The sequence below is a fragment of the Cucurbita maxima genome, unplaced genomic scaffold (genome assembly GCF_002738345.1).
Source record: "Cucurbita maxima cultivar Rimu unplaced genomic scaffold, Cmax_1.0 Cma_Scf00524, whole genome shotgun sequence".
NCBI classification, from domain to species: Eukaryota; Viridiplantae; Streptophyta; class Magnoliopsida; order Cucurbitales; family Cucurbitaceae; genus Cucurbita; species Cucurbita maxima.
This window is the reverse complement of record NW_019272540.1, coordinates 1-4,936: the sequence shown is the minus strand read 5'-3', so window position 1 is coordinate 4,936 and position 4,936 is coordinate 1. Positions and strand designations below refer to the sequence as shown.

At 34.7% G+C, this 4,936-nt stretch overlaps 1 pseudogene; it reads right to left on the bottom strand.

Annotated features, from left to right (window-relative positions):
- Window positions 1-378: 378 nt before the first annotated feature.
- On the bottom strand, window positions 379-2,583 carry LOC111474692 (annotated as a pseudogene).
- Between the last annotated feature and the right edge of the window lie 2,353 nt (window positions 2,584-4,936).

Genomic DNA, 4,936 nt, shown 5'->3' with positions numbered 1-4,936 from the left:
GACCATAGTTTATGCACTCTCTTCTATAAGACAAAAGATTTAATTCCTACGAATATAATTGAAAAAAGATTACCCAAAATGTGATACAAAATAAGGTGTCTTGATCATACCATAAAAACTTCAAAAAGATTATCCAAAATGTGATACGAAATAAGGTGTCTTAATCATACCATAAAAACTTCAGGGTGGATCCATACATATTTGGATTTAAGAAGTTTTATTCTCTTTTTTTCAATTTTAGAGTATTATTTTTATGGTTTAGTTGAAATAGCTTAGTTTAAAAATTAAAAACTTTTCATTTTATTATATCTTCATTAAATTTTTCATTATCATTTATTCTATAGAATTTAAAAAAAAAAAAAAAGATAAACAAAGTCTTTATGAAAAGGTAGGAATTTCAACCGAGCATAACTTCAACTGAACATTCTCAATCGGCAGCTGATCCTCGGGAAAGTCACATCCACCGCTTTTCGCTGCCTTAGCCAGCGGAGCACATGGCCGCGGATCCACATCTCTACTAAATCCCTCAATGTTCGTACAGTTCCACTGCAACTTTTTAGGCGTCGCCGACAATCCAATCTTCAATTCGAAACACAAATATCCGTGAATGGATCTCCTGAAATCCCCGCCAAATTTGCCAACATATTAACATTCTCGACCACCACATCTCTGTAATTAATGTTCTTAATCAATGGCAATGCCGAGGGATCGAACTTGTCATCCGCATGCGATTTGTAGTCTCCAGTTATCCAGAAGACGTATTTCATCGTGGATAGAAACATTCTTCGGACGAAAATGTCCTTGACGAAACTGCCTCGTTTGGGAGCGGTTTTGATTCTAACGGCAGACTATGTGTTGATTGCTGTAACGTTTTCGATCCTGACGTTGCAGATTCCACCGGACATTTCGCTGCGAAGGGAAATGCCTGCAGAATCTGGTGAGATGCAAGTGAGTCGGCGAATGACGAGGTCCTCGGTCGGCATTCCGAACTTGATACCGTATTGGTCCCATCCGCTCTTGATGGCGATGCAATCGTCACCAAAGACAATGTAGCAGTCTTCGATTTTAGTGTTGGAACAAGAATCTGATAAATTGAATGGAGAATTAGGGAAAGGGATTGAGGAAGAAAAGAACCCTAAGGTTTTAAAGGAGAAGAAGAAGGGAACCTGAATTGATTCTGTCGGTGTTGGGTACCGTGACTGGAGCCAAGATGGTGAGCCCTTAGATAATCACATTTCTGCATTTTCACCCATATTAAGATATATAATTAAAAATTCTTTTTGGTCGGGAGTAATTTGAATTGTATACTTTTTTTGAAGCATAATCCTAAAATACAAGGATAACGGAACGGAAGCGAAATAGCCTAACCTACTATAAATCGGATGGACGAACCAAGAAGGTGAGTTGATCAAAGTGAGATTCGAGATCTGGATTTGATCAGAGTACATGATCTCGATCACATATGGCCGTGTTACCTTGAGCTCCCCTTTCTTAAACTTTTCCCACCAAGAAGATCCCTGCCCGTCGATTGTACCGTTGTTACCTACACCGTGTCACCAACCCAACTTTATTTTCTATAAATGTTCTTTTTATGTTGTCAGTTACCTTAGTTTTTTTTATTTAATTCTGATGGCAGGGAAGCTTGTTATAATTTTGCAATCCATTTAAAAAAAATTAGAATGTTAAAAGGTAAGAAAAAATAATCACCAATGATAACCACATTGGTGAGATTAGTTCCAAAGATGAGACTGTTGTACCGTCCACCAAGAGCATGCATCTCTTCCCCTCCCATAAGATGGGAGAACTTCTACCAGTGGCCATTCTGATTCATTCTGCACCATTAAATTAAATTATGAGGAACAAATCTAACTCATTTATTTTGGATTAAAGATTAAAATTCAAATCACCACTCACAAAGTTGATAGGTTTATAAAAATAAAATACTCGATAGGTCGAACCTGGGATGCAAGAATTTTAGCTTCTTTATCGATAAAAAGTGTGAAATGGCTAGTCAGATTAAAACTTCCGGTCAGCCATTTCCTCGGCGACATGACCAATTGAGCACCGCCATCTGCCGCCATTATGCTGAGATGTTCAATCGCTTTTCGGGACGCGTGAGTATTTGAAGTTACTCCGTCGCCGACGCCACCAAACTTCGTTAACAACGCTGAGTGTTTCTGACCATTGATCGCTTGAAATTCTAGGGAGTTCGAACTTAGACGCGGATTCATAGCGTCCACGGTGGCTAAGCTCACCAATGCCAGTACGATCACGGCTGAGATTCTCGCTGCTGTAACCTACCGAAAAAAATCAAAGATGATTCAATATCTTTTTGTTGGTTACATTTTCGAATTTTATCGAGAATAGTAAGGATCCACGAAAAAAAAAGTTCTTCAATAAACCATTCGGGGTTTTGAACAAAAACCCATAATCATTTGAAGTGATTCCAAACAAAAACCAATGAAAGTAGAAGAACAAGCAAAGCTCACAAGATCAATACAAAGAAAACAAGGTAAAAGAAAATGAAATTCAAAGAAGAAGAAACATTACATTGAGTTTTGTGGGTTTTGGAGGAAAATCCATGATGAATTTTTTTTTGTGAGTTTAGATTGGGGGAAAAAGGATTTTATAGGCTAATTTAGGAATCAAAAATAGGAAAGGGATTTATTAACTATTATGGTTATTATTTGAAAGGTTAAAATTTGAGTGGTTAATAAAATGGTTGGATTTACATAGAATATTAGCAATTGTTTAGAAAAATATAACCTATAGTGAGAACTTTTTAAATTTGTCATCTTGTTTTTTAAAAATTATTTTATGTGTATTAGAGTGTTAAAATAGTTACTCCAATAACCAAGTCATCTAAATTGGTATTTAAAAACAAATTATCAATTAATTTTTATTAGATTACTCGAACAACTCGAATCAACCGTAGAGTGAATATTTTAATATTAGATCAGGCGAATTCATTATTTGATAAGGATTTATTGGATTTAAAAACTTTACCATCTAAAAAATTAAATTAGGTCTAAAACAAGTTGAATCCAAAATATTTGTTTAGATTTAAATGATATTTCTATATTGATTTGATTGACTTTTAATATGATCATATATTTTTTTACTAATGGTAGCACATCAGTTGAGTTTAATATCGGCTCAAATCTCTTAAAACATGGTAGGTATAACTCCATTTATTCTTTTATATTTCTTCTTAATAAAAAATGAATAATGTATGTATCCATTAATAAAGTTTAAAACATGAAAAATAAAAACTCAAAATAAAATTGTAATTAACTACTCATAAAATCACTAGACTATTTAATTGCAAATCTATTAGCTAATATAGAAATTAGCTATTTTTTTTATCCATTGTCAGAGTGATCTTTCAAACTTTAGGGCAAATCTTTTTTTTAATAAAAGAATATAGAAGGAATATATGGTAAATTTTGCACATTTTAAAATAAAAATGATGAAAATTATAAAAATGTATAAATATGTGCTATATACAAATACATAATGTAACACACACACACATATATATAGCCTTTCTGTTTATGTATATGTATAGGTATGTATGTATTTATGCATGTATATATGTATTTATTATATGTGTGTAAGTGTGTGTTGCGTAATACATACATGTATATGCACATGATGAGGCACGACAATATAGTGATCCATGCATGTCATGGTGAGGCACGACCCAAGTTTGAGTGACACTGATGCTCAAAAGGAAAAAAGATCTCTGAGAGCTGTTTCCTGGATTCGAAAGAGAGTACTTGGGTTCTCCCAATAACTAAAAAGTGTATCATGCCTGAATGTAACTGGGGTTCGCGGTGGTGGAGGAACTAGATCGGAAAAAAGAGGGATTCCAGTTGTAAGATATCTAATGAAACCGTCGCTGGAATTGAGATCTCATTCAAAGAGAAAGATATCAAATATCCGGAGTTTCTTTTTGTATATTATATGGATGATCAGATCCGCAAGGACCATGATTGGGAATTGTTTGATCTTCTTTCTCCGAGGAAGAGGCAAAACATAATCAACTTGAATTCGGGACAGCTATTTGAAATCTTAGTGAAAGACTGGATTTGTTATCTCATGTTTGCTTTTCGTGAAAAAATACCAATTGAAGACAATTCTAAAGTAGGACGGTATGGTTTCGATCCTATCTGGGTGCATACATACCAAAGCATAGATGACAATTCTAAAGTAGGACTATAACATCATGTCGCACCCGTTTCTCTCCTCTCATAATGTATCTATTTAATCTCTCGACCACCCAAAGACTAGTCTATGAAACAAAGGCCTTATGGCAGCACTGAATCATCACCACACATGATACCATATATGGTCTAGGGATATTATGATTCTTGATAAGAATCACGGTGTTCCAAATGTTCCAACTAGACCTATTACAGAATCCAAGGCTAAGAAGAGTCAACAAGTATTCATTCTTCATCTACAAAATTGGATAGACTCGGTTCAACCATCATTTCATGTGTTACAAGCTGATTCAGTTGAGGAAGAACCATTTGGAGCTTCAGAAGTGAAGATTTGCACGGTTGAAGTAGCGGATGAAATTGCTATAAATTGTGATTTATTATTTTTAATTTTATAATTTTATATTTTTAAAGCCATAAGATTTGATCGCAGTATCAAACTTTATATTCCAGGATCGAGATGCTTGCTTCAACCCATTAATGGATCATTTAAGCTTGCAAACCCTATGCTTGTGATTCTGTTCAATGAACCCCTCTGGTTGAGCCATATAGATACTCTCTTCAAGATTGCCGTTTAGAAAGACTATCTTAACTTCCATTTGCCAAATTTCATAATCATAAAATGTGGCAATAGACAAGAGTATTCTAATCGATTTAAGCATAGCAACAGGAGAGAAGGTTTCTTCATAGTCCACCCCCTCTCTTTGGGTATA